The 12,547-nt window shown below is 42.5% G+C and overlaps 1 long non-coding RNA gene across 1 annotated transcript in view; it reads left to right on the plus strand.

The window, feature by feature from the left end:
- LOC133255587 (uncharacterized) overlaps positions 1–12,547 on the plus strand; it is a 56,782-nt gene that overhangs the window by 6,014 nt on the left and 38,221 nt on the right. Inside the window, exons 2-3 of the long non-coding RNA XR_009738987.1 lie at positions 94–160; positions 2,689–8,591. This is a non-coding gene — a long non-coding RNA (uncharacterized LOC133255587). The remainder of the gene's footprint in view (positions 1–93; positions 161–2,688; positions 8,592–12,547) is intronic.

Raw genomic sequence — 12,547 nt, forward strand, 5'->3', positions numbered from 1 at the left:
ACAAGTATAATTACACTTTTATATCTTTATATTAATCTTCCAAGACCTGGGTTCCTGGGCTTGAGTCTCTGAGTGTAATTTTCATCCTTTCAGGTTCAAGGTGTGTGATGGCACAAGTTGTCGGAAGAAATGCCCTGAACTAAAGTCTGGACAGATAAAGGTAGGGCTCATTGGTGTTCACGAAAACCTAGTAATGTTAGCATGGTGTATCCGTCAGTTTTGGGTGGATTATGCTGAGGTAACAAACAACCCCTACAACTCAGTGATTTACAAAAACAAAGGTTCATTTCTCAAATTACATCTGCTGCAGGCAGCTTTAGCTCTACTCCACCACTGTTTTGGCTTCCAGGCTCCAGGTTGAAAGATCAGCTTTTGAGGGGCCATGCTGACTGTGTGCTGGAAACAACCTCGAGGGAGGAGGAGTCCTAATTTAGTGTTTGCTAATTCCATGATGGAAATACTCACAACCATGAAGGACTTCGGGTCACTAATGGTTTAACAAGTGACTTGCCAAGTTTCTGGACATGTAACAATCAGCTCTTATAAACCACTGGCGCGTGCTGCTCCTAAAACTGGAAACAGTTCACATTCCACATACCTAAGTTCCGCTCGCTTCAGTTCTACTCACATTCTGTTGACCAAAGCAAGTAACTTGACAAAGCCACTCAGTGGGGCCAGAAAGTATACTCCTCTTATAAAGACTTGCCAGTCATGTGACAATGGGCAGAGATTGTACTGTCCTTTTAAAAGAAGTTGAGTAAATAAATAACCCTGAATATTCACTGGAAGGACTGTTGCTGAAGCTCCAATACTTTGGCCACCTAATGTGAAGAGCCAGCTCTTTGGAAAAGACTCTGACGCTGGGAAAGATTGAGGGCAAGAGAGGAAGGGGGCTGCAGAGGATGAGATGGTTAGGTAGCATGACCAACTCAATGGACAGGAATTTGAGCCAACTCTAGGAAATAGTGGAGGACAGAGGAGCCTGGTGTGCTACAGTCTTGGGGTCACACAAAGTCAGACACGACTTAGCAACTCAACTACAACAAATAACTGGTTACAATGATACAATCCATTTTACTTACTTTGGTTCAAGTAATTTTTTTAAACCTCATTATTTCCATAAACTAGAGTTTATTAACAATCCATTAATGGGATTTCTCCTTACCGTTCCAAGAATGATGTCAGAAGAAGAAACTGGTTGGATGTCTTCGAGGGGATAATTTGCAATGTGAATATTAGCTATTAGGTTACTACTTTTCTTTTCTCCCAAAAGATGCCCATACTTACCACTGTGGACATCTGATTAAAATAATAATTGCTGGTATAAGTGAATCAGATTAAAGGTTATCTCTTATTCATCATTTAATTAATTAATCACAAAATTTAATTAATTACAAAGTTTATTGTACCTGATGATCCTTTTAACAAGAGATCTTATCACTTTGAGTACCTTAAAAATCCATTTGACCATATAGTGAGACACGTGGTATTTTTGTTAGTTCTAGTTAGTGCTATTTGAGTAAGAGTCTTAATTAAGACAACATTCCTGCCCTCAAGAAGAGTTTACTCCAGTGAGACAGACAAATGAACTCCAGGAAGAAAGTGAAAAATATTGTAAGAGGAGACCTTCTTGTGCAACACTAAACTGAGAACAACTATATCTTCCTGAAAGTGGCAACATTTAACCAAGAAAGAAACCTGTCTTTTCTGTGTCCAGGTCCACAAGCAACAGACTTGTGTCTGCCCAGGTTTAAAAATGATGCAGTAGTTTAGTGACTTTTCCCAGCATCAGGGTCTTTTCCGGCGAGTCAGCCCTTCGCATCAGGTGGCCAAAGTATTGGAGCTTCAGCAACAGTCCTTCCAATGAATATTCAGGGTTAGTTTTTAATTCAATGTTTAAACTTTCTAATAATCTGAAATCTCTTGTAGTTTTAAATTAAAATTTAAATCAAATTATAAAATACATCTCCCTTGCCCCACACTCTTTGTTCAAATTTCAACAAGAAAAACACTCTTTAGTTCTTATTTTGGTGATAACCGTTTCCCTTTCATCGTGCTGTTAATGATAAATAAATAAGAGGATCTCGTTTCTGTCCCCTGCCCTGGAAGTTGGCAAAGCACAAGCACTTTCATTGATAATGCAGAATATTCACTCTTTAGATTCTTGCCAGAGATTATAACTTTCCAATCTGCTAGCTAATCCTTATCAAAAGTCCAGTTTGAGAACATTACTTATGGATGTTGCTTTAAAGACTTGAAATTATAGAGCTGTGTACCTAAACCACGCTCTTTGTATGCATCCTTCCTTTATGTGCTTTTGGCCTCTAGCTTTCTTTTCTTAGATGTTTTTGTCTGGTTTTGGTGTCAGAGTAATACAGTCTTACAAATGAATTGAGAAATACACCTTCCTCTTTCATAATTTTGAGGATTTTGTGAATAATTGGTGTTCTTCTTTAAATGCTTCTTGGAATTTAACAGAGAGGCCATTTAGCCTGAGTTTTTCTTTAAGGGGAGTGTTTTAAATGACTAATTCAATTTCTTCACCGGTTGTAGGTCTTTTAGATTGTCAGTTCATTCTTGAGGAAGTTGTGGTAGTTTGTATCTTTCTAGGAATTTGTCTATTTCATTCAAGTTATCTAATGTGTTGGTGTACAGTTGTACATAGTATTTCTTTTTAATTACTGTAAGGTTGGAAATGCCAGGCTGGGTGAAGCGCAATCTGGAATCAAGATTGCCAGGAGAAATACCAGTAACCTCAGATACGCAGATGACACCACCCTTATGGCAGAAAGCGAAGAAGAACTTAAGAGCCTCTTGATGAAAGTGAAAGAGGAGAGCGAAAAAGTTGGCTTAAAGCTCAACATTCAGAAAACTAAGACCATGGCATCCGGTCCCATCACTTCTTGGAAAATAGATGGGGAAACAATGGAAACAGGCAGAGACTTTATTTTGGGGGGGCTCCAAAATCACTGAAGATGCTGACTGCAGCCATGAAATTAAAAGACGCTTACTCCTTGGAAGAATAGCTGTGACCAACCTAAACAGTATATTAAAACGCAGAGACATTACTTTAACAACAAAGGTGCGTCTAGTCAAGGCTATGGTTTTTCCAGGTGTCATGTATGGATGTGAGAGTTGGACCATAAAGAAAGCTGAGCACTGAAGAATTGATGCTTTTGAACTGTGGTGTTGGAGAAGAATCTTGAGAGTCCCTTGGACTGTAAGGAGATCTAACCAGTCCATCCTAAAGGAAATCAGTCCTAAATGTTCATTGGAAGGACTGATGCTGAAGCTGAATCTCCAATACTTTGGCCACCTGATGCAAAGAACTGACTCATTGGAAAGACCCTAATGCTGGGAAAGATTGAAGGCAGGAGGAGAAGGGGACGACAGAGGATGAGATGGTTGGATGGCATCACTGAGTGGATGGATATGAGTTTGAGTAGGCTCTGGGAGTTGGTGATGGACAGGGAGGCCTGGTGTGCTGCAGTCCATGGGGTCACAAAGAGTCGGACACAACTGAGCAACTGAACTGAACTGAGAGCAGTGGTTAGCAGAAGCCTACAGTTTAGCTGTCTTAGAGAAAATTTGGAAGGTAGTTTGAGGAGCTGAGGATTAGGAAAGAAGGGTATGATCTAGCTACTTTTAATGCTGACATTAATAGATACAATATGGATCCAGGTTTTGTGGTGCTTGAAAGTTTATAGTGTGTTGAGGACCCAGGTACTCTAGGCACTGGGGACATAAACCCATTAAATCATTGATTTAATGTATACGATTTACCCTGAATGACTGCATCCCATCCTTTTAACATATTATTCCCCAAATGGCAGCTTAGCTGAAACTTTAATAGGCTATCCTAATGATCTATCAGGCAATGTACATGTGTTACCAGTTCAGTTCAGTTGCTTAGTTGTGTCCGACTCTTTGAAACTCCATGGACTGCAGCATGGCAGGCTGTTGGGGGCCAGTGTGAGGCACTCCGCCCGTGGCAAAGGTCATGAGGAAGGAGGCTCGACATATGCAAAGGTGGGATCGAGCCTCAGGAGTCCCCCTGGAAATCCTCGAGCATCTACCCCCATAACCAGAGCCTGCCTACTTTACTACTTTGTGCTCTCACCTACACCTCTGACTTTACGGGGGGCTGTCTCCCACCACCTCTTTCAGAGAAGGAGTTAACTTAGAGCTCCAGTTAATAATAATTCCTGGGTGTGAAAAGAGTGTTTTAACCTACAAACTCCTCTGAAGGTTCTCTAGCTTGCCTGACAGGCTTGTCCGGCCACATGTGATTGCTCACAGCCTCCCAACCGTGAGAGGCACGAGATGCTTTAAACCTTCTAAAAACAGGTTCCTTAGAAAAGTTAGAAAACCATTAGTATAAGTATAGTGGGCTGATTAGAAATTGTATTGGTGAAGGGTTTTTCATTTATTGAGCCAATGTTTGCTGCTAAGTCTCCATATCTCCTGCCCTTACACACATTAATGAATATATAAAAGAAATAAGTATTAACCTTTGATATTAATCACGTTAGACCTTAGGCTAAGTAAATTCTTTCCTTAACTAAAACCCACTACACCCTCACCCTATAGGAATGTAACTTTATTTGGGTAGCATCTGTTTTAAGAATAATCACCCCTGGAGAAATAAGTGTCCTGGTTGACTGACCGCTGTCACAAGGAGAGGGTCATAAATTGTCAGCAGGCCCCCTGGCCAGAAGATGATGTAACACCCCTAAGACCTCTGTATACATTTGTATGAAGCACCTGACTTTGATAAAAGTCAGGACTGCTGACCCCACGTGACTTTTGCATAACATCTCAGTGTATAAAAGTAGACCATGGAAAATAAAGAATTGGGGTCAGTTCCTCAAAAGACTGGTCTCCCCATGTCTCTCTCTCTCTCTCAAACTCTGGCTGAGTCTCCATCTGGAGTGCAGAGCCCGCCATGCTTACTAATTATGCCTGGGCTTCTAAGATCCGACCAGGGAGGCCTCAGTGTCTCCTCTCCTTCGGGAGAACGGAAGGATGCCTGCAGCCTACGTAAGTGGTGCAAACTTCTTGTCTTGAAGTTTTATTGGTTTCCCACGTAAACCAAGCTACTCAGCTTTTCTCCACTGAATTTTCCTGCTGAGCTATCCTCATTCTATTACTCTTTATATCTCTAATTAATATCTAATTGAAGCTATTGTATCCTGATCCTCGCCAACGCTGTCCCTGCTTCAAACTCCCTGGATCAGCCGGGGCTGGACCCTGGCAGCAGGCCTCCCTTGTCCATCACCAACTCCCGGAGTTTACTCAAACTCATGTCCATCGAATTGGTGATGCCATCCAACCATCTCATCCTCTGTCGTCCCCTTCTCCTCCCGCCTTCAATCTTTCCCAGCATCAGGGCCTTTTCCAATGAGTCAGTTCTTCACAAAGTATTGGAGTTCTGGCCAAAGTATTGGAGTTTCAGCTTCAACATCAGTCCTTCCAACGAACATCCAGGACTGATTTCCTTTAGGATGGACTGGTTGGATCTCCTTGCAGTCCAAGGGACTCTCAAGAGTCTTCTCCAACACCACAGTTCAAAAGCATCAATTCTTAGGAGCTCAGCTTTCTTTATAGTCCAACTCTCACATCCATACATGACTACTGGAAAAACCATAGCCTTGACTAGACGGACCTTTGTTGGTAAAGTAATGTCTCTGCTTTTTAATATGTCATAACTAGTTGGGTTAATATGTCATAACTGTCTAGTTTGGTCATAATTTTTCTTCCAAGGAGTAAGCATCTTTTAATTTCATGGCTGCAGTCACCATCTGCAGTGATTTTGGAGCCCCTCAAAATAAAGTCTGTCACTGTTTCCACTGTTTCCCCATCTATTTGCCATGAAGTGATGGGACCTGATGCCATGACCTTCGTTTTCTCAAAGTTGAGCTTTAAACCAACTTTTTCACTCTCTTCTTTTACTTTCTTCAAGAGGCTCTTTAGTTCTTCTTCACTCTCTGCCGTAAGGGTGGTGTCATCTGCATATCTGAGATTATTGATATTTCTCCTGGCAATCTTGATTCTAGCTTGTGCTTCATCCAGCCCAGCGTTTCTCATGATGTACTCTGCATATAGGTTAAATAAGCAGGGTTAAATATAACGTATGTTATAGGGTCAGCCAAAGCTGCTGAATAAACCATTTTCCCCTTCACCTGTTCCTCATCTTAATTCATCAGAGGTGAGAATCCTCATCCTAATGCCACAGCACACCAAGGGTTCTCATCACTTTACCTACCACTGGAAATGAAATTCTTGTTACTATCTGATGGGTAAATAATCCAGTTCCAGAAAACCATCTTGAGGTTTGGAGATTCATAGGTTTTAAGTTTCTGCTTTCTAGGGCCACTCTGGTATCTACTTTTTAAACTTGGGTTCCCTAAATTCAGGGGCTTCCCTGGTGGCTCAGACAGTAAAGAATCTACCTGCAATTCAGGAGACCTAGGTTCAATCCCTAGGTTGGGAAGATCCCCTGGAGAAGGGAATGGCTACCTCCTCCAGTATTCTTGCCTGGGGAATCCTAGGGTGAGAGGAGCCTGGCAGGCTGCAGTCCATGGGATTGCAAAGAGTTGGGCACAACGGAACAATACCACTCCCTAAATTAGTAACTAAAACAAAAACTAGGGTGCAGGTAGCTTGAGAGGTAACCACAGGATGATGGGGAAGCATGGAGAGTAATAAAAGAAATGTGTGCCAGAATAAAGAGTCTTTGTTTTGTTAACTGTAAGTAATTGTGTGCCTTTCAAATAATGTTTTCATTTTATATTTATAATCGTGAGTGTAACAAAAGGTATTCCCACATGGTGAACTGTTTTCGACCCTCACCTCTAGGTTTTTCAGACCCAACTTCTTCATTTTTTTAACTTTACCATTTTCTGTCAGTTAATGTGAGGAAAATGTTACTATAGACTTTATTTCATTGGTTGCTTTTGGCTTGAAGACTCAGGAAGTATTTTAAACTTACCTTTGAAACGTAACATTTTCACTACCCCTATATATATGAGTGTGAGTCTCTTTTGGCTTGAAACAGTGAGCTAAGCTTGGAGTTTATCCTGAAGGCATGCAAGAGAGGTACATAGTAAGATTTATATTTTAAGCATACCACTTCAGGGAAGGATGTGGGATGTGTTGGGGAAAAAAAACCTACTAGAGACAAGTAGACCAATATTGCAATATTGTGGACCAAAACTGAGATATTTTTAAGATTCAACCAATTCATCATGTAGCAGAAAATAATAAGCAAGAGAAAGGATGGATGATGTAATTGGTACATGTAACCACAGTGAAGTAGTGGTTCCATGTCTCCCTGCTGTCTTTTCCTGGCCATGGTGTGCTGGAGGAGCCTGGGCTGCTGCTCGGAGGGCACCATCCTTGTGGTCCCCACCTCGAAAGAGTAGTGCTCCCCAGGTGACCCCTTGCATGTCCCTGGGATAAGAGGGAGACACTGGTGGCAGAAAAAAAATGGCTCTCTTCCTATGGGAATTCTCAGACAGGCCTTAGAAATTTATTCCTGTTTCTCAGAACTATTAGGAAGAAATAGTAGATGGGTTTATCTCAGAATTTCCATCCCTTTTCAGAATCCATTAGTCCACCATCCTGTATTTTGTTACGGTTTATGTGTATCTGTTTACCATAAACTATTACATGCCTCTGACTGTGCAAGGCTTGGAGTTATTCAGACAGGACCCACTGGACCCACTTCACATTTTCCTTCCCCCAGGGCTGTAAAATGTCTTATAAGGACCCACGGTGCACTTTCTGGCTGCTTCACTCCGCCCTGTGCTTGTAATTTCTGTTCATGTACAGTTGACTTTACAGTCAGAATCAAACCTACATGCTGTAGGACGTGCTAAGGAGTGGTGATGTCTTAACATAGGAAATAACTGTTTTTCTAACTGCCACTTCTTGAAGGGTGGGGGGCAGAAAAGGCAAAGCAGCGTGAATGACAGCAATACAGGCCTTCCTGTTCTTACTCACCCACCAGGGTCCTATCCAAGGCCTGTGTTTGGAAAGCAGACCCAGCTGGAAGAACGGTGGAAGGAGCCCCTGCACGGACAGCCTTGTCTGGCTGCACCTCCGTTGGACTCTTGCTCAAAGCGCTGGCAGGGCTGGGGCGTCGAGGGTGGTGTTCATACTGCTGGTTTGAAGGCCTGATGTGACTGTTAGGGCGAGCATCTGGAGGTTTATCTTTCCAAGGGTCCGTGTCCCCTGCCATGGTCAAGGTTGATGTGACCTGACCCTGGTGATCAGACATTCCACACAAGTGTCAGAAGTTCTTCCTAGCTTCTTCTGCCAAAGGAAAATGATAAATGCACAAAAGAGCTGATTTGGCTCTTTTCTGAGATAGTTAAAAAGAATAATAACAACAAAACCATTTTGATTTTATGCTGTGTCTTATTCTGCAGTAGGAGAAAAGGAAACCATTGTATGTGTGGTTGGGGGATACAAAGTCTGGTTCATGGGTCTAGGGTCCAGCATCTTGTTCTCAGAGAAGCCAGGTCACGGGACTGCAGCCCGTTGGCTTCGTCTGGGTTGATGTGGGATGAACCAGGCTGCCTGTATCTGTGAGTGATTTAATTAATTTAAAATCTTCCTCTCTTCCCAACCACACATCCTTTTCATTCCTCAAGTCACCGCTTTTATGAAGACTTCTTAGACTGTACAAGGGGTATAGTCTAACTTGGAGGACAGAGGAAATTTAGATGAAAGAGAGCCTAGAAGGTAGCCTTGCCTTTGCAGCTCAACTGTAATAATCTTGGTGGCAGAAATCCGATCTCATGGTTTATATATTCCTGCCATACAGCTCAGCACAGTTCTGGGCAGACAGTAGGTCTCAGTATGTACATGGAGGGATTGAAAATTCAAACGTGTAGTGTGCCACTTTTGTGAGGCATTTAGGATAGTCAGGTTCACGGTGATGGAAAGTAGAAGGGTGGGTTCTGGGGGCAGAGGAAGGGGAGTTCATGTTTAATGGGTACAGAGTTTTAGTTTGGGAAGATGAAAAAGTTCTAGAGATGGATGGTGGTGGTGGTTCCACAGCCATGGGGATATACTTAATGCCAGGGAACTGTCCACTTATTTACTTACATTTTGCCTGTTCTTTGCCATTATGATTTATTACAGGACATTGAATATAGTTTCCTGTGCCAAATCTCTTCATAGTGAAGTCTCACTTATGAAATAATGGGACTTAAATTTATGCCTTTGATTTTTACTTTTTTTGAAACCTGTCATCTTTCCAAGAAATGATTCATCTTTATGTGTCACGTGACTGTTTTTTATTGTTAGAACATGTTGACTAGATCCCTGACCCATGGTCTCCAGCTGGTTCTGTTTCAGACCAGTGTGTGCTGGTTTTACAAATGTGACTTTGTCATGTGGGTGTTACCTCCAGTGTCTTCTCCTTATGTCGTTAGCTACATGTCTCCAGGCGCCTGTTCTCTTGTGTGTGTTGTTGGAGGTGGCATGGATCCATGGGAAGGTCATGCCCTCTGAAATCAGCCTGCCTGCCTGTCAAGTGGCTGAACTTTCCTTTTCTTCTGTGTAGAATGGAGATAGTCTATTGTAGAGGTTTACAACTTTTTCTGTGAAGAGCCAGATAGTAAGTATTTTGGGTTTTACGGGTCAAGAGTCAAAAGTCTAGGAAAACACAAGGAAACAAACTCCTCTGATTTCTTAGAGAGAATTTCAAGATATAACCCTACAATATTTTGTAATACTCGTATTACAGGTATCCAAAAAGAGCGGAAACCTGTTTTGCTTAATTGAGGTTCAGAGTTAGTGTTCCTTGTTATTAAAGTTGCTTGCAAATGTGCATCTCTTCATCCTGGTTCAGGACATGAGAGCAAATGAGGTTCGGGGTCGGCAAGGCTGATGGGCTCGGTAGATGCGTGTGGTGAGAGATGCAGATGTTTTCCTCGGTGTATTTGCAGTGAACAATACCGTGAAGACACACAGGCTGTGGACGCTCCGTCTTTACGAGTTTGTGACCTTGTCTCCGAGGCCTCCTCGTGCTCCCGGGTGTTCTCATTTGCGTCCGTCGGAATGCACGTCAGCAGATCCCACATCCAGTTCCACCAATTTCATGTCTTCTCAGCTCTGCAAGGATTCTTTCGTGAGTTGTTAGTTGTTCCTCTCAGTCTGTGCATGGAGGCTCGATCTTCAGTCCCTTCCCAACTCAGCGTGAGGATGTTGACTCCTCGCAGAAGCAGCAGCAGAGTGGTTACAGGGACACCTGAGATCATCGAGAGCCAAAGAAAACCGCACCCGGTCATTTGCCTCCTTCTTAATTGATTTGACGTTGCTCCCAGTGTCCTTAAGAACAACTGGTCTCACCAAAAGGCCAGTGGTGTTAGATATATCTTCTCTGGATACACTTTTTCAGCTGCATCTTGTTGTGGCTTCTTTTTGGTCTTTGGATGTGGGATATCTTTTCTGGTAGATTCCAGAATTATTATTATTATTATTTTTTAATCTATGGTTGTTCAGCAGTGAGTTGTGATTTTGATGATTTTGTAAGAAGGGGTGAACCCACATCTTTCTACTTCACTATCTTACTGGTCCTACTTGAACTTTTTTCAAACCATCCACTTTGAAAGATTTAAATAGTAAATTTTATGTGTATTTTACTCCAAAAGAAAATAATGTTTTTTTAAAACGCACATACCATAGAAATTTGAGCCTCTTCCCTATTTCTCCGTTTAGCCTCTCTACCCAGTGCAAGGGTACAGAATCAATGTGTTGTGTGAATGAAATTTCCAGTTCAGGATTTTAATGACAGTCCAGTGGTTAAGACTTTGCCTGTCAATGCAGGGGGTTTGGGTTTGATCCCTGGTTGGGGGGCTAAGATCCCACATGCCTCGAGGCCAAAAAACCATAACATAAAACAGAAGCAATATTGTAACAAATTGCATAAATACTTTTAAAATGATCCACATTAAAAAAACCTTTTTTTTTTCAAAGAAATTTCCAATTAATATGCTTGCTGGGCAGGCTTCAAATACTGGGCTCATTTCACACTTGCTAGCTCTATTTTTTAAAACATGGGAACATTTGCATCAGGCATTTGGCTTAGATCTGTCTTTGTGCTTCGTGCCTGCATGAGAATGGTTAGGAAGGAGTCCAGACGCCAACCAGTGTCGCCAGTGTTAGCGCTGCACTCAGAGTCATAGTCATAGGAAAAAGCAAGTGATGCCGTAAGTGTGGGTATATTACTTAAGATCCAAAACACTTGGTTTTGTTGCTCATCTGTAAAATGGGGACAATAATAGTACTTTCCTCCACTGAGCTGTTATGAGGGTTAAATGAGATGAATTACATGAGCTACCCAGGACCTGTCTATAAATGGCAGCTGGGTAGGTATTATTTCATTTTGTGGCTTCAGCATGGCTTTGAGCAGAATGCAAGTAGACTACTGGTCCTTGTAGACCCACAGTGCCCTTGTCTAGGACATGTAATCCCTCTTGTAACAAACACCTGGAAAATACCAGCTTGCTGGCTGGAGGAGCAACCTTGTCAGAGAGAGCCTGACAGCTCTTTTTTGCAGACTGACTTCCCTGCTCAGCCAGGCACAGTGCTAGCAGCTGCTGGGCTCGTAAGTCCCCTGTTGTGCCGTCTTTCATTTAAATTGGAAAGATCTTGGGAAAGGACTGGACGAGACCCAATTTTGGCGGCCTTCTCACCAACTTGGTCAGGTGAGACCGGGTTTGGCGGCTCTGTCTCACTTTGGAGGTTAGAGTTGGGGAGGGCAGTTTCCAGGGAAGAGGATTGCTTTTTCCTGGAAAAAAAGCAGTATTGGGCCAAAAAAAAAAAGAGCCTACCAATGTGCATGAGTGCTCTGGGTGAGTCAAAGGAAATCGGCCACAGGCCCCACCCTCAGGACATGACTGATGACCTCTAGGTCATGGACGCCTGTTTTCAAAGAACAGTTGCCTTTGGTTTCTTCTTTTCCCAGGGAGTTGAGCACATTGATCTTAAGGCTTTTCAAGGTTTGGCATCTAAAATTTTGACCTTGGTTTAATACGAAGGGGGAACTTACAGGTTGCAAAGGCGAAACTGAAAAAAAGTGAAAACATGTAATGAAAAATACTTGAAATAAACTCAAGGCCCCATTAACATTCAATCAGCACTTCCAAACAGAAGCTATTTTTATATTCCTATTTACTAGCATGATATACTATGGTTATTTTTCCCCATGACTCAAGAGGATGGGATAGTTTCCCCTTTCTTCAAATAGTTCTTAGTTTGAATGTGACACAGAGTCCCCATTTTCCCCATAAATTGTATATTTATAGCACTTGGGAATAGCCAGAGTGCTGTGTGTCTCCTAAAAGTACTTCTGTATTTGAATTATGGAGGAAATGACTTAATAGAATTCTGAACTGTGGGCACTCTTGATGGAGCAGGAGCAGAGAGGAGAACAGGACTCCGTGTTCCGGGCCGGGGTCCTGTCTGTTCTGAACACCGTCCCTGAGGCTCCCCTTGGCCATGTGCGCCTTGGGCAGGGCGCTGGGGGCAGGCA

Source organism: Bos javanicus, chromosome 10 (assembly GCF_032452875.1).
Source record: "Bos javanicus breed banteng chromosome 10, ARS-OSU_banteng_1.0, whole genome shotgun sequence".
Taxonomy (NCBI): domain Eukaryota; kingdom Metazoa; phylum Chordata; class Mammalia; order Artiodactyla; family Bovidae; genus Bos; species Bos javanicus.